Source organism: Meleagris gallopavo, chromosome 16, assembly GCF_000146605.3.
Source record: "Meleagris gallopavo isolate NT-WF06-2002-E0010 breed Aviagen turkey brand Nicholas breeding stock chromosome 16, Turkey_5.1, whole genome shotgun sequence".
NCBI classification, from domain to species: domain Eukaryota; kingdom Metazoa; phylum Chordata; class Aves; order Galliformes; family Phasianidae; genus Meleagris; species Meleagris gallopavo.
In genome coordinates this window covers 11,445,038-11,462,601 of record NC_015026.2, presented here as the reverse complement: position 1 = coordinate 11,462,601, position 17,564 = coordinate 11,445,038, and the positions used below count along the sequence as shown (strand labels likewise).

Genomic DNA, 17,564 nt, shown 5'->3' with positions numbered 1-17,564 from the left:
ATTTAAGATTTCCTCCAGGTTAGAATATTTCTGCATGTCAAACCCCTTTGAAGGTTTCAATAGAGTGTTTCTGAGCTGTGACATGTACTGGCACGTGTTGAGCACTGTAGTTCATAGGGGGAGTGGAGACAAGGCACATTCCATCTCCCAAGCAACTGACTCACAGGTGTCCAGATCACTAATGGCCACTAAAAAAACACCTTCTGTTGTACTAAGCATTAAAAACTGCCTTTGCCAACAATCTTAGCACGAGAGCCAACAAATGGTCAGGTGAAGAGCAAAGTCTAGGTGCCACCTTACAAATTCGTGTTCCAAGACAGTACTGGGAAAAGTGCCTTTGTATTCCTTACAGTGAAAGTCTTTCCTGCATCACTTGTAAGGTTCTGCATCCACTCAGAGCGTATTTTTAAAGGATATTGAAGGATACATCTGCACAGCATAATGGGCAGTAGTTACTGAATTCTGTCCTGTTCCTCTTGCCTCGTGTGAGCTGAACGTCTGCATCTGAACAATGCCACATTCATAAAAGTGAAATCAAGTTTGCCTTACTGGTGGATCTTCCTTTTTTTATTTATTTTTATTATTATTATTTTTATTATTATTATTCAATTATTTTTATTCATGTATAAGAAATTGACTGAGGTGGTCATCTCTGCCTTAGCAGAACAAAAGGAGTGAGACACGTCCCATGAAAGGGGACACCGCACTCAGTGCTTCCCAAAGGGATAACAGGGTGAAGAAAAGCAAGGTAACCTTATCATAGAATCATCCGAGTTGTAAGGGACCTTTAAAGGCCACCTGGTCCCACTGCCCGCACTGTGGGACACCCACAGCTCCATCAGTGCTTACATCCCATCCCCTGACCGTGGTTGTCTGCAGAGACAGGGCACCTCCACCGCTCTGGGCACCTCACTAAGCTCCTCTGCTCTTCTGTTCCAGGGCACAGCCTCTGTTCTGCAGCGCAGGTCTGATAACGAGGAGTATGTCGAGGTTGGAAGGCTGGGCCCATCCGATTATTTTGGTAAGAAAATTCAGCATAAATATGGCTTAGAAAAATAGCAACTGGAATTGCATGGATTAGTTGTTGTTTTAATTAGCGTTCTACTCTTTAACGAACAAGGGGTTGTGCCTAAGTCAGCTTCTACTTTCAGCAGTACTGAGAGATATCATGGCAGCTGGAACTATTCCTTGGTTTACAGCAATGTGGCTGACAGGAGACAGATCCAGAATCAGCAAAACAGTCTGAATGCATTTGTTTTCAAAGGCATTTTACACGCATGCATTATGCATGTGTAATGCATTTGTACCGTCAACAGAATTATGTAAAGTGTCTATCAACATAACATAAAGGGCTGCGTTCTAAAACCGAAGCAACTGCGTGGTGGCCTCAATATGCACCCTCCGAAGGAGAGGAGGTGTGATGGTGTGTTTGTCTCTGTCCCCAGGTGAGATAGCACTGCTGCTCAACCGGCCCCGGGCTGCCACAGTGGTGGCACGTGGACCCCTGAAGTGCGTGAAGCTCGACCGGCCCCGCTTCGAACGAGTGCTCGGCCCCTGCTCTGAGATCCTCAAGAGAAACATTCAGAGATACAACAGCTTCATCTCTCTCACTGTCTAAATGATTCCTTTTGGAAAGCTGCCTTTGTGTGACCTCGTGCACTTACATTAGCTGTGTGCAGCTCCATGGCTTTATCAAGAAAAAATAAAAGGTGTGCATTTCGTGTGTATTTTTTCTGTTATGTCATGCACTGGATGTCAGTCCAAATCTTATGTATCATTTAAGAAAGAAGACAACTGTTTGGATAAGACTAGCTTTGGGAAAGTGCTCAGGGAAGAGCAGGCTTTTGGCTTGCAGGCAAGATTTTTACCTGTTGCTGGATCGTACAGCTAAAACTGTGTTTTTAACTATTTAAACTACAGACAAATGTCTCTTTCCCTCATTATCTTACACCTATTCTCAAAGTCAGTCTTACTCACCTTTTGTCAAGCTTCTTTGATAAAGTGATGTCCCTCTACCTGCCACTCCTAGAAGACTTGTCACTGGTTAGGGACTGGAGGCTTCCAAAATCCACGTGGTCAGTGGCAGTTCTGCAATTAAAGAGGGACGATTAGGGAAAGATTTTAGTCATTCCAGTAAGCCGAGGAAAAGTAGAACTTTTGAGTCACTTTGTGGTTTAGAAACAGGGGCCATTACTCCTCTGTGTTACCAGCCCTTTGGGGTCTGCTTTGTAGCTCTGAGGAGATGCCAAGGCAAACAGACAGCTCCGGGCCTATGGGTGAGGAGTCCAAGAGGCAGCGGTTTGTCAGACGTTGGATGAAGCCTTTAGGAGCAATGTTATCTGATTTCTCCCTTTTTTACATGGGGTTCTCATCAGCTTCCTTAAATGTCACTGAGAACTTCTTCACTGAACTAAGTGTGCTTTGAAACATATTTATCTGCACCAGAGTGTCCTCAGCTGCTACTCTGAATACTATACGGAATGCTCAGGAGATGGTGGCAGGTGTAGAGCAGCAATCTGATAGGACTCTTTTACATGAAGTCCATTTCATTCAACTCAAATGCCTTTTTTTAGTGTGCGACCAGCCAAATACGTGCTCCAAAACGCTGCCTCCTGCAGCAGATGTGCATGGCAGAACAAAAGGCACCAGGGGTTGCAGCAAGCTCTGTGTGCCCGCAGCCTTGCTGGCAGCTCTTGCTGCTCTGTGCAGATGTGGGTATCGAGCAGAGCTTCTGCAGAGCTGGACCTTGCTCTGCTGTGCAGCCCTGCAGGTTGGGATCATCCAAATTTTTCTCTGGGGAAGCTTTTCCTTTGAAGGAGAAGTTTTCTGTGCTAACTGCTGCAAATCTCTGCATCTCCACTACCCTAAATAGCACTGCCCACCTTTTAGTTGCAGCAAAACTGTATTTCTTCTTTACGATAGCACTACTCTGAGTAAATAGGAACTTTCCATACCTTTTACATGCCAAAGGTTGTATAATGAAATGAGGCAGCAATCCTCCTTCTGAAACTATAGGTGTTAGTTAAGAACTTGTCTAAAATTACCCACGCTGACGTGTACTTTGGAGTTAACAAAGCTCACCTGGCACTTTCCTGCTGCCTCCCAGCAGAAGGCTCTCGTGCTGCCCAGTGCTGCCACTGCAGTGGGAAGGAGCTCCCAGGCTGCAGTCAGAGTCCTCTCACCACTCCAAGGTGCTTAATTTATTTCAAAGTATTTCCAGCGGCCCTGTCAGTGTATCTTAGTTGCTACTATTTATTACGATTACGTTATGCTTCTTGCATGTGTTGTTAAATACGACCATTCACATTTCTCAACCTTGCAGTCCTATGACATACATCTACACGGGCAGATGCCCATTCTATATATCAGTAAATGTGTATGCCTTTGTAAAACTTCTAGTTTCTTTCACTGTTTTTGTATTCTCTTGTGCTGCTTTTAAGACACGTTTTTAAAGGTCACTCCTGTATGTTATTTAACCTATTGCTGTTCTGTTGTAGTCGTAAAAAAATTGTGAGTGTTTTGCATAATATGCAAGATGCATTCATTGTTACTCACCAGATTATTAGCCTCACCACTTAGAAGTTACTTCAGCACACACACAGAACAGATTCTTTGCTTTAAACCTTCGCAGATCATGAAAATACATCTGAATGACCATGTAAGCAAATTCAAGAGAAGTGTGATCGTTCAACGCCAGGCTTCCTATGCTTTAAGTGGAACAAAATGATCTTCTATGACATTTTAAAGATAATTGTAATATTTGCAGTGGATGATGGGATAGAATTACAGTATGAATAAAATTCTTCTACGTTATATGTGGCCATTGTGGGTTCATTAATACTGGAAGTCTGCATGAATAGAAGTTATGTTCTAGTTAAAAGCTGCCTATCACAGAGAGTTTGAACTCTGCTGAAAATAATAATCAGATGCAAAGGGACAAGAAATAAACCGAGAATCCCAGCGCTCTATATATAGTAATGGAAACCAAAATGGAGTTCTGCGAGATTAGCACGAAGGGATTTTGGGTGTCTCTCAGCTCCTCACGTTGCTGCATTAGGACTAAAGAGCTGGCAGTGACGGCTGGCTGAGAAGCAGCAGTCAGCACAGCACATTCAGTGCCCCACCTGCGGGCACTCCGGGCTCTGGGCTGCCCCAGTGGAGGTGCTGTGGTCCTGCTGGGCTCCAGGCAGGGTTCGTGGGCGGCTCCAGCAGCGGGGCTGACAGCTTGCTGTTTCTGGAGTGTGTTATTTTCCCCCTTTGCTGTGATTCAGGAGGGAAGGACTCATCTTTCCAGAGATTACTCACGTTATGTAGTAATCAAAAGTGACCACTCTCTCTGAGGTCCTTCCAGATGGACATTACCAGCCCACGCTCCCCAAAAAGAGCATCTCACCACTCCTCACTTTCTTTCTTTTTTTGGTTGGTTTTAATTGTCGCGCAGCCATTTTAGGACTCCAAGACTTTCGAAAGACAAGACTTTCTTTTTACTAGAAACTAATTGCACCTCCAGGTTTTTTACAAGACCCATTTGGCTGACCGCATTTTGGTGTGTGCAGCAGATGACTGCATGCAGTGTCCAGCATTCCTACCCCTTTGTGGCAATGAGTGCCCTCAGTTGTGCAGTGGTGTCAGCCCTACGAGGCCCTGCTCCCCAGGCAGGCACAGGCTGACCCCGTGGTGCCCATTTGGGTGCTGGTGGAAAACAGAGAGCAGAGAACAAAGCAATACTGATGCATGCTGGCTGTTCTTGCAGTAGTGATCTTCGGAAATGGAGCCATGCACAGAGGGGGGAGGTTCACAACAACGTGGTTCTGAAGTTCCATGTGGTTCAGAAATCCTTTCACTGACCTATATGCAAGAGATCTTATTCATTCCTTGTGCACATTTCGGTATAGCAGCAGAAAGAGGTGATACCGAGCAGAGGTAAAACTATGATGATGTCCTTGAGAAGAGCCTGATGTCCTGTGGTGCATCGCCGTGCCACGTGCATGCAGCGCAGCGCAGGAGGGCACTGACTTGGCATGGCACTGCTGACACACCGAGCACTAAAACCACACTGGATATTGCAGAGTTCACCATTTAGAGACAGAACTACCTAACATGCCCAGGCATGTTTTTTAGATTTGTTTCCAATGATTTGGCAACTCTGCCTGCAGTTCATTTCCCCCTTCACATGCACTGGGAAGCTCAGAAGAGTGTTTTCACAGCCAGAGTGGCTCCTGCAGGTCCCGCCGCCTGGAGAAAGAGAACACGGTAGGTAGGAGCATGGCACAGCCCCCAAAGTGGACGTTTGGGAACACACAGGAGCTTTGATGCTCCTCTCCCAGGGTTTCTGTGCAGGCGCTGCTGCCAGCAGGGCTGTGTTGGGGATGCAGCTTGCACAACGAGCTGGCCTTTCCTCTGACAAAGCTGCCTGGCCAGAGGAGCTGGCATCTGCAGCCATCTGGTATTTTTGTGAAGGCTGAGGATGTTTTTTGTGCTTGATCCAACTCCAATACCAGAGTGATTCTTTTGAGCTCTAAAAATCTGGATGCAGCTTTTAGAAAAGAGGCTGCGCTCTGCCAGGGAGCACAAAGTAGAGCGTGAATGTCTCACTGGGTTTGCTTGGTCTGATCTCAGGGTGCACAGGTGACTGTTGTGGCTCTGAGGCCTGTTTTAATCCTTGTTTTGATGTTATCTTCTGCAATAGTAGCACAGAGGATCTGCTGCACACAGCCAAGCTGCAACATCCCAGTTGTCCAGCCCTTGTGCAAGCATGCAGAGTTCTCTTTAAGAAGACGTGAATTCTCATGGAGGAAAAAAAAATAATCATTTTAACAAAAAAGACTGCTCCTATTCCAGCATAAACTGTCTCCAAACATGGAACAGTGGCGTGCCATGCTGCTCTGCGGGCCAGCAGCGCTGAGTGAATTGGCAGATGCTGCACTCCTGCACGATCTCTGGTAGCTCCCTCCCTTCACGTCTCAGGGTCACATCCCCAAGGCTCCATTTGCCAAGGAGGTGCCCCTTGGCCAAGCCCCTTGTGGTGGGAGTGCTGGTGAGTGCTGCCAGCCCGCGCCTGGCTCAGTGAGAGCTGCCTGTTGGGCATGCAGGCTGATGATGAGGGACTTTCTCAGCACTGCCTGCAGTTGCTGGCTCTCTGGATGTTCATACTGCTGGCTCTGGGGAAATCAAGCCTTTCTGGGAAGCGGCTACTCCCTATCCTCTTTATACAGACAATGCATTGTTATTGTTTGAAAGCACTTTTGTATCGCCCTTAGACTACAAGCATGGCGATTGTTCAATTAGAAGACATCATGGTGCATAGCAGTGAAATACGACGTACAGTACCATGCAGTATGTATTTTCCAGATAAACTGGAAAAACAGTGAAATGGATCTGCAAAGTGGGGGCACAATAGCTGCTTTACATTCCTCCACATGTGTGGAATTTATACGCTACAGAGTGACTCTGTTTCGTTACCATGTGTTTAAGATAATCTGATGATGGGCCGTGTTTCTGGCGGCTCTCACTTTCACAGTTGTGTTCTGCACACAGAGTAGCAGAGGCCTCAGCTTGAGCACGGCCATGAATTAGTGCAGGCTGAGCCCTCCCACCATTTATTTCCACTGCGGCAGAGAGAGAGAACAGACATAACAGCTGAGAAACACTACAGGCCAGTTCTCCTTCCCAACCAGGGGCAGCTCAAGCAATTTGCCAGAGCTGTGCGGCTGCTGTTGCAGACTGTGGGCTCTTGGGTTGGGACTCTCCCACCTGGAGGTGCTCCCTGAGCCCAGCAGTGCTTGTCCACGCATCACCCTCAGCCTCACACATAGCGATGGCAGCAGGAACCGCTGCTGAAGGGGAATCTCCATCTGCTGGTGCTGACACCTGCACCAGGGAAGGCCCTGTTCCAGCCCTGCGGCTCCTGCTGGCAGCACCACCAGCCCCGTCTGCTGATGTCCTGTGGGCCGCGCTGCCATGGGATGGCTCCTGTCCTGGATACGTGTCCCGTGCACCATCACACCTTCTCCTGTTGCCTTGTGTTCTGGCGCTCAGCCTGGGGCTTAGCTTTTAGAGAAGTAAGAGAAATGCAGACCAAAGTGAGCCGGGCCTTTTACAGCCGCCTTCCGGGGCAGGAGAAGGTCCTGGGGCACCCACAAAGGCAGCCTTGTGTGGGTGGGAGATGCAGCACAACCTGTGTCCGGATGAAAGCCACCCTATCAAAATAGCCATAAACAAACCCGCCTCCTCTGCTACAGAAAAGCTGTTGTGCCAGGAGCATATTAAATTGTATATGCTTTTTCTCAAGGCAAAAGAATTGCAGCAGTGACGGCAGCTGTGTGCGCTGGAGCTGAGCCACCACATTCAGCTCGGGAAGGCCTTGCTGAGGGCGGGGGGAAGGACTGCAAATGAATGTTTTATTCAGAGGGACCCACACTGAAATGATCCACTGACACTGGGGAGATGTGGTCAGGAGAAAATGGAGGTGCAGGATCTGGGGCCTGAAAGCAGCGTGCAGTGAGTTCCGCGGCTGATGAAGGCCCAAGGCAGAGCCCTGCATCCCTGCCCATGGGAAACATGTGGCTCTGAGCAGCCAGAGAGCTGCTGGAGCTGTGCTGAGAACCGAAAGCCTCATTGTGCCATGATCTGCCATTTCCTTGTGGGCAAAGTTGAGAGGTGGGTAAAGAGCAGGAGGTGACTTCCATCCATCCCAATGTTTAGAAACATGAAGAGAAGCAGCAGCGTGCTCTCCCTGCTGACATGGTGCACACCAGTGCACAGGGACCTTACACGGCTCCGCCACCAAAACCATCAACTCAGGAAGGCCCATTTCCGTGCAAACCCCTTGCAGGTGCCTCCCCAGGGAGGAGCGTATCCTCAGTCATGCTGCTCAAACACCACAGTGAGGACATGGCACAGAGGAGCCCAACACGTTCCAGTTACATTCAGGCCCCACAACATGGATCTGAGGGAAGGAGGAGATGTGTCTGTGTTGCAGTGCAAGCGGTGCCCGAGGGGAAATGTCCTCCGTATCTGAATCCATTCCGTATCTGAAGTCACTGTGTACATAGAGCTAACACGATTCAGTGAAAGAAACCCATTTCGGTGCTTTTTAAGCAGATTACAGCAGATTAGCTGACTAATCTACATGGAATCCTCTCTCCGACAATGTCAAACTGTAAACACATCCAGCCACTTTTGTAGTGCATATAAATATTTACCGCGGATTTTATTAAGATTAACTTCAAATGATATTTGCAATAATGGTTTTGCTCAGTGACTCGGTGGCTTTGGTAATGCAACACCTTTGGGAAGAAGCACCTTCTGCAATGTGCGGGTGTAAGGCTGCACGCAGCACAGAGCATGGACACAAACAGGGACCTGTGCATCATCCACTGGTGCTGAACGCAACTGCCTGGGATTATCATCACATGAAGCCAAACCTTCCCTGGAAGATGTGATGCTGTGTTAGGATCTGGCACTTCGCTGCTATTTGCAGTTGGATCATTACAGATAGAAAAACTCAAAAGCCCAAGCAATCCCATTTCTGGCAGCACCCTGCAGCCCCAGTGCACAATAGTGTGTCGGGGACATCCATCCCAAATCCAGGGCTCCTGCCCCTTAGGATGCTGTGCCCACAGTGCCTGGGTCAGGGCTCTGGCAGCCCACAGCTGGCCTGCACCGCGCCGGGACAGGGACTGTTGTGTCTACGGGGCAGCAGAGGAATGCTCAGTTTACAAGACAATGGTTTTTAGGAAGCTGGGAAAACTTAAACAGCCTTCCCTGATGGAAGATGGTCCCTTTCCTCCCTTTGTGTAATGAGGGCAGCTTCTTCTATAAAGAGATCTGTTTAATATAAGAGATTTCCAAAGTCTTAGCAAATTAGTATCCGAGAACGGGCGTCTGATGTGGTTTATGTTCTTTGTGATAGATTTAGGTTATGGGAATGTTGGTTCCAGAGGCAGTGTGATTCATGCTGAAACCATCCTGTGCCATCTGATCCACATGTCCACCCGAAGGTAGAGGCACTGCTGCGCACTGTGAGCCGCTCCACTCTGAGTTCTCATTGCAGAACAACTATAACAGCAGAGAAAAAGGAATGGCTGCATTCTGCCAAAGAGAGGTAATTCTGAGCAGGGCAGCACTCACACAGCAAGCCGAGGGGTTTCACAGCGATGCCTCAGGGCCTCGAGTTGCAGTGCTGTGTGGCAGGAGCTGTACCTGCACCATGTGGAAAGCAGGTTCTGTCCCAGGCTGCAGCAGGGGAGGAATGGGACGATTCCCCCCACAGAACTCACAGATTCCCTTTGGACTCCCAAAGCTCCTCCGGGGCTCCTCTGAGAGCAGGGCTAGGCCACTCGCCAGCAGCTCTGCAGCATTGCATACCTCAGTTGCCATGTAATAAGCAGAAGACTCAGGGATCCTAATTTTGTTTGCAGGCTTGTTTCTTTTTTCTTTTTCTTCTTTTCCCTCTTATTTTTTCCCCAGGTTTTCCCCTCTATTGCTCAAGTTTCAATGACGCACGAAACTAGGAGGAAAATCTGTGTCTTCTTTTATATCACCAACTATGTAGCTGGATTCTGGGGTTCCCTCATTCTGAACGCATTCATGTTAAGACAATTTCAGAGTCACTGGGGATTCCCAGGCACCAATAAGCTCTGGAAGAATTGTGTGAGCTGCATGTGCAGAAGCAGCACTGCAGCCCTGTGCCCATTGCAGTGTCCCCATGCATGCAGCCACTGGGTCCCATTTCACCTGCAGTCACCTCCCTGCACCTGCACAGAGCACAGAACTGCTCCAGGAAGGGCAGATGGCAGCAGGAGGGATGCAGATCTCCCTGCTTCAACAAATGCATCCCTTTCTGCACTGCACGGGGTCATGGCCTTGGGCAAAGCACTGTGGATAAAGTCAGACCAGGGATTAGGGCAGTGGCCAGAGCTGGACCAGCAGTTAACTCCCACCTGAGATAGTGCTGCGCTGTCAGGATTTATTGCCTTTATCCCCACTTGCAACCACCCTGAATGTTTCAATTATCTTTCCATGTTTTGGCATTTCCCTAACAAGCAGTGTTATTTTGTTGCTTCTGTTTCAGCAGAGACAGACAGGCCCTTGTTTTCCAAACATTACATGCATACACTGAAAAGCAGCGGGCGGTGGCAAAGCATATTTGGTCTGCTTTGGTGGCTGGAAAGGTCATTCACCGACCTCTGCCTCACCACCTTGCCCCGTATGTCCCGCAAAGGCTCCATTCTCAGCCCCTCAGCAATGAATCCTCTTTTCCTCTGCAATGATTTTGTTGCTGACCCCACCAATTAATTGCCATAATTTGTTCAGTCTGAGTTTCTTAGAAGTTAATCCGCTCCCTGGCTTGACTTTCCTTAGGCAAATGTAGTCTTGGGGGAAAAAGGAGTTACATCAGTGCTGACTTGAGCTCACGGTTTCTGCTTTTTGGCTCTATTTGTATCTCAAATTGCTTATTGGCATCAGGCGGTTGTTTTGAAGATCTCTCAAAGCTCCAATCCTCTGCGATGCTCCACACATTGATAATGAGCCGCGCTCACTAATCTCCCATCAGGATTCATAATGTCATATGAAAATCCTTGTTAAAAAAAAAAAAAAAAAAAAAGACAACAAAAAAACGTTCATCACATTTTGTTTGCAGTACAAAAGGTCATTCTGCCTGAATCGTTTGTCAGAAAATTCCCATTTAGTGAGAAAGTTTTCAGTGAAAATTGTGAGTTGACAATCAGAGTGTTTCAATCCCAATAGCCACTAAAAGGGGAGATATTTCCCACGGCTGCTGAGAAGGGCAGGTGTGGCACTGAGGGATGTGGACTAGTGGGCACAGTGGGGATGGGTTGGGGCTGCCCTTGGTGATCTGAGTGGTCTTTTCCTACCTTGATGATTCTCTAACTGTGCAGAAGCACAAACCCAAAGGGTGTTTCTTTCAGAGTCCTGAAGAAAAGCTCTGTGTGTCCCTCCAGAAACCCACTGTGCTGTGGAAGCCCCAGACATGTGCTGATGTCCGCAGGGAGCACAGTGATGTATGGAAGGAGGCTGTTGTAAGTGGGAATATAACCAATGAGAACTCTCCTTATGCTATTTTCAAAGACAATCCTTTGTCATCAGCAGATTAACCTTAAAAATTCTTCCCTCATGTTTTAATCTCATCCCATCCATCACTATGGGCAATGCTGGGTGGGTACTTGAAGCAATAGGACCACTGTGTATCACGGAGTCATAGAACCATTTCAGATAGACCTTTAAAGGCCATCTGTCTCCCTCCCTGCAACATACAGGGACACCCACAGCTCCATCACATGCTCAGATCCCATTGTCTGACTTTGGTGCACCTCAACCTCTCTGGGCATCCTCTGCCAGCACCTCACTGCCTTCGTCGTGTCTGTAGCACCATGTGTGCCAAAAACCAGCATCACCTCTCACTGGGCAGAGAGGATGGTGATGGGAAGGGCTCCGTGGCTCTGAAAGTAACCTCTGGAATCAAAATGCTTCATTTCAACACAAAAACAATAGTGCACGAGACCTCAGCTCCCAGGAGGGCAGGATTAAAGGAACGGATTTCAGCCAAATGGGGAAACTGGATGGAATCTGCATGCTGACCCCCAGCAGTGCAGCCCTGGGGGCACTGCGCAGGTGGGGAGGGCTCTCTGCAGAGCAGGGCTTGTCTGTATTGCAGCACGGCTGATTGTTTCTTACCCACTTGATAGCCACCAAAATAGATCCAGTTCTCCCCTGTTTTAGCCTCTGCTAAAACCCTCAACCGCATCTTCTCCTATAACAAAAAGTATGTGGAATTGGCTAAAAAAGAAACATTCCTGTTCTCACAACAGTTAAAAAAATTAAAAAAAAAAATCCACTCCTTTCCTAAAGAAAAAAATAGCACTTTATGGGACTTTATAAAACCACTTCTGTCCAGAAGGCTCCTGCGTCAGCCCAGCTTTGTCCTTTAACCATTGCTGTGCCAAGCCTCACTGTAAATTATTTATCATCCCAAAGTAACTGCTGAAAATAGAGGCTGAGGGGAAGAGTGAGAACAGCACTGCATATGGCGTCATTTATTTTGATCATTCTGAAAGACTTGCCTGGAGCCTGCAGCCAAAAGGCTGACCATTAAGGAGGAAGGGCAAGGGGAGATGAAGCTGGGACAAACATGGGTGAGTTCAGTTTGTTCATTATGGCCCAGGAGTAGCTGGGGAGAATGGGAGAAGAATCAAGCAGGAAGCTGAACTTGCAAAGGGTTTTGGCATGAAATCACAAGGGCAAGTACAAAGCTATCCACCCCCCCTCCACACACACATGGAGCTGCCACTCTGCAGGAACAATCCTATCTATCTATCTATCTATCTATCTATCTATCTATCTATCTATCAAATCAGACTGGACGGGGGTTCTTCGCCTCTTTACAGTGGAGGAGAAGACCTCTGGGCCTCTCATGAGCTCAGCACAGGGCACAGCACTGGGTAAATGCAGCTACTGACAGAGAGATAAAGGACGCAAGGTGGATAAATGCAGATGCCATAGGAGTGATACGGGATACAAGGTGGATAGGTACATAGGAGCGATGTGGGATGCATCACATTTTTGCAGGAGTGTGATGGCTCTGGACAGCCTTCAGAGCCGGGATGAGCCCAGTGGATGGGCACATTGTGTGGGTGCTGATGCTGCAGAGCCAGGAGAGCAGAGATACACAGACCCTGCATCTAAGTGGGGGGACCAGCACTGAGAACACCGCAGCCAGGCAGTGCTGCCGGCAGAGAGAAGGACATTTTGTTGTGAAGGTTTTTTTTTTTCCTTCTTGGATATGTTTTTTCTTCCAAGTTGCATTTCTTTGCGAGGCTTTGTGGACAGTGTGGGCAGAGCCAAGTGGGAGGAATTTAAAGGAAGAAGCCAGTTCAAGGTCACAGCCTGATAGGCGAACATAAACCAAACAACCGCTCACGGGATGAAGCAGAGCCCCAGGGCCACAGGCATGGGGTGGGCTGGATGCTGGGGCAGCACTGGCAGCACATGGCCATCAGCCAGTTGTACGTAGAGACCTGGGGAGAATCTGCAGCCAAAACAAGGGGGAAGGCATGAAGGGTTCCTGCAGCGAGCCGAGGGGCACAACCCAAGAAATGAGCCTGACTCTGCTGTTTGGGTCCTGGCCCCAAATCTGGGGAGGGAACGTCTGGGCAGCTTTCCAGATGGGGCAAGTGAAGCTTGGGAGAGAACAGCTTAAGTGAGTGTGGCTGAGGAGGGACAACACAGAGCCTAGCACAAGCCAAGAGGCCTTGCAAGGAAAACCAGTCAAGCTGTTTGCTCCGTTACCTTCATATACAGCACAGGCTTCACCAGCAAGGAGATGGACGCGCTATCAGTCATGGCTTTGGTAAAGGAAACCTGCAAGGCTGGATTGCTTCGCTCTTGCTCCAGTAGCACCAATTCATTGCTGCTTTTGCTGACACCCGTTTTTTTCTAATGCATACGTAGCTAGATTAGAAAATAATCATGATAATGGACTATCACTGCTTAGCCTGGTATGGTTTTGGCTCCTGTGAGCATGGCCAGATTTTGTTCTCAAACTGTTTCACCCCAGGCACACTCCAGATGCCTCTGTCTTTCTTCTTGCTCTCAGTGCCGCTCCCTTGGCCTAGAATCCCTCAGCCCTGAGAAGCCTTCTGCTGGGTGGATGAGTTACAGTCCCCATGTGACCAGGCTGATAGGTTGTTCCCAAAAACGGCTTGAAAGCAATTTGGGGGAGAAGAAAACATGTTTCCTGCAATCTGAATGTCCCTGGGCACCAGCCACATGCGGGCATGTCTGCTGTCACCATGCAGGCCTTGTGCAGCCCACCTGGCTGGGCCAAGGTGCCCATACACTGCAGGTCTTGAGCCAGAGCGGGGCTATTCAGTGGGGGAAGCTTTTCTGGCATGACCAGTCATGTGCTGGAAATTGGACTGCAACCACAAAGTGGATCAGAGCTGCATTTTGAAGCAGTGATGTAGAAGTTAAAGACTCCATAGCTGATTCCCAGTCTCTTGAGCCATCTGGCTCCCTATCACTATTTTATCTCGCTCAAATGCTGCATATGCTGAGGCCCTGCTTTGGAGTAATGGCATTTCCAATTAAATTGACAGCCAGTTTGGGTTACACAACTACCAAGAGAAGAAACACAAGGCAACGCGAAGCGTCTCTTCCAGTGAAAGGCTCCTGATGACAGCTATGGGTGGCTCAGGGGCTGCAGGGGAATTCCAAATGGATGGGAAAGCAGCAGTGCCACAGCCAGTGCCTGCGGAGGGTGGGACCAGAGACACGGGGAAGATGTGGTTATGAGATCAGAGGGGCCTGGGGAAAGTCAGAGGAGATGTGTGGAAACCCAGTGGGCAGTGAGTGGTGTGATGCTGGGGTGAGCGTGTGATGGGAAGGGTGTGGTAGCGCAGGCTCCAGAAGATGAAATGCTTGCTGAACGCCAGGAAAAGAAGCAGGTCCATCCTGGTGACGTCAGCAGAGCCCTCCAGGCTCGGCGTTAGTCATAGGGCTCAGTGCTGGGCTGAACCTGGGCTGTGCTTGACCCTGCCCCGGCATCCCTCAGACAGCCAGCACTGAGTAAGACCACACAGCGCACCGCACACCTCCAGGGGGAAGTGATTAAGCCATGAAAAAGAGATCCACCAGCTGTTGTGCTTTGGTGTGCAAGGCTGCTGTCGGAGCATGGCAGAAAACTAAGCCGTAGGCCAAGAGACCAAGGGTGAGACCTCCATGAAGGGCCACTGCAACGGCTATGAGACTAAAAGCATGAGCAATGGAAACAGATACAACACTAGCATGGGTGTTTGAATGCTGACATCTTAATTTCAAACAAAGGAGGATAGAAGACTATTTTTGAAATCCTTCTCATGTAGTAATGCTCCCAGCTCCCACTTCAACAGGAGCTGAATTTATGCAACTTTTGGACACTCTTGGGAAATTCTACCACTTCTTTGCTTCCAGAGTTGTCAGGAATTGCAGCTGGTGTGGGAGTGGTGGCATGTCCTCCCCCAGCAGGGCACCAGAGGACCGTCCTGCAGCTTGGGGCTGCCCACAGCCCCCATCTGCTCCAGCACTGCTGCAGCTGAAGGGAGATGGAAAGCTGTGGCAAAAGAGGGAGGAAACAAAGAGACTGGGGAGATCTGGAAACCGTGAACAGAGAAAGAATGGGCAGAAATAAGGAAAAAAATGCAGAGAGAGGAGGGAAGAAAGAAGTTTTAGTGAAGAAACGAGAAATAAACTATGTGATACTAACAGAAACAGTGCAAGCAATTTGACTGTATGCACCGCGGCTGGGCTCTTGCCCATGACATTTAACTTCACAAGCTCTCCCAGCCATTACGCACCAAAGGATCATTAACGCAGCAGATGCACCAGACATACGTAGGAGCGTGTTAATATAGGACCTGATGTAAAAAACACCTGCTGGTTTGGCAGAGCTGCTCAGGAAAGATACATGTGGCTCATGTGATTCTGCAGTACTTACAAAGGTATCTGCACCACTCTCATCACACCACGTGTGATTTCCATTTGCCTTACTGGGAGCTTTGCACAATGACGACGTAACAGACACACCTGCAGTTCTGTGGAGCCAGCCCCATTTATAACAGCAGAGAAGCTGACATCTTAAACGTTCTCCTTTTTTTTAACCCCCATATGAAAATATGTAGGACATGGAGAGGAATTCTCTCTACATGCCTACACTCTGAGACCTTCTTCTTTACAATGGCAGAAGCTTTCATAAGGAATTGGGCTGATGCCACACAGCTAAGAGACACTTTTTGGAGATGTTTGCCATGTGGCCAGCCTTGTCCCAGTCCTGAAACCAGACCACTGTCATGAATGTGTGAAGCCTTAGAGGCACTGGTGTGCTTTCCCAGCACACTGCCGGGCTGGTATCTGGTGATGCAGCAGTATCATGGGGCTGTTTCCAGGGGCATTGCAGGGACACGGGGCTCTGACTCACACACAGCCAACAAACAGCTGCTGTGACTTCAGATATCACTGCCCCACAGCTGTCTGTGCGGGCTCTGCAGGAGGTTGGAGGGAGGCCTGGGCTCCGTACTGCCAGCTCAGGGCACGGCGGGATGCAGGGCAGGGCAGGGGCAGAGCTGGATATAGTGAACATTAGCTCTCCAGCTCATTATGGCCCATTCCCCAAGGCCCTCAGCAAACAGGTTTCTGCTCTTTCCCTGCTGCTCCATGGGATTTTCTCCCCAGGTTCTGCCCATCCCTAACCCCTCCTTGCCCCACTGCCCTTGCTGGAGCTCCAGCATCTCCTTCTCCCTGCAGAGGCGGGCAGCGGGGATGCCACTGGCCCTAGCTATTATCCCAGACACAAAGCAGGGATGCAGAAAAAACTGTTCTTTTATTCCTCGTCTCTTTGCTTGCTTCTTGGAATTTAAAACCTTTCCTGCTCACCTTTCTCTTCTCAGATTTTCTTGTAGCCCAAAATAACTGCAGCGACACAACCCACCGCCTTGGATTTCATTCTCAGCCTCACAGTCGCCACTTTATTTTGCCTTTTCCCAGTTTCATGAAAGAACGCAGTCGCATGAATAACAGGATTATTTATCATCCTCTCCCTCCCCTTCCAGGATGACTTGCTGTTTATGGAAAGCACTCGAGTGCAGGAGAGATCGCGCTACAGTTAAACAGACAATGCTTAAAGGGCCATTGCCTACGCTTAGTTTAACAGAGCCTTTCTCACTGATTTCCAAGAAGGAAGGTGTTCTGCATCTCTGCTGCTGGGCACCACATCACAAATTGATGCTGGAAGGCAAACTAGTGCTACATTCAGTAGGATGGAGAAGATGACTCTGCACTTCAGTTTTTGTGAGAACTGAGAGATTTACTTTTGGTGTAAATGCGGCGCATGTCCCCTCGGTAGCCCAGCACCTCAGCATGTGCAAGAACATGCTCCTTGTACATGGAACAGTGGCTAGTAGGACCAAGCTAAGACATCCATAAGTGGCACAGCCAAGCGATGGGACCACTGTGTGCTTGGGAGAGCTCTACTGCTCCTGGAGAGCAGCGGGGTGGTACCAAAATTTGCCTGCAGGTGACAGATCGGTTGGGTTAGGAAGCAGCTGCTCCCATCTGCTCATCCACAACCTGCCCCGGTCACAAGATGGGCTGTTGGTCTTCACCACATCCCTCTGCATGTCCAACCATGTGCCTTGTGGCTACAGAGCTTCTGCAGCTCTTAGTGAGACACTGCATAAGCATTTAGTGCTGAGGGTGAGCACTGCAGAGCATTGAGTTCCCTGGGCAGTTCTGCTGAGCACTGCGTGCCACTGCACGGCCTTCTTGCTCTGCTCTGCTCACCACAGCCAGTGATGGCAGAGTGCCTCGAGAGGATGGAGGTGCTCAGAGAGGGTGGGCTTTGCGTGACACTGCAGTGAGCTGGAGATTTCATGCATGGCCCTTCCAACTGTGTGCATTCTCAGAGACCATGTGAGGACAAGGATGCTATATTTTTAGAAGACGAAAGAAGAAAATGAAAAGAAGAAAATGAAAAGAAAAACTGTACAGAGCTCTGCAGCACGGTTTCT

At 48.9% G+C, this 17,564-nt stretch overlaps 2 long non-coding RNA genes across 2 annotated transcripts; both read left to right on the top strand.

Annotated features, from left to right (window-relative positions):
• The first annotated feature begins 660 nt into the window (after window positions 1-660).
• On the top strand, window positions 661-3,813 carry LOC109370256. Its single transcript, XR_002120237.2, has 2 exons — window positions 661-1,021; window positions 1,446-3,813. It is a non-coding gene; the product is annotated as an uncharacterized LOC109370256 (long non-coding RNA).
• Window positions 3,814-4,039: 226 nt separating this feature from the next.
• LOC104913440 lies at window positions 4,040-17,558 on the top strand. The gene is made up of 3 exons (XR_004161526.1): window positions 4,040-5,253; window positions 8,915-9,106; window positions 16,608-17,558. It is a non-coding gene; the product is annotated as an uncharacterized LOC104913440 (long non-coding RNA).
• Window positions 17,559-17,564: the final 6 nt, after the last annotated feature.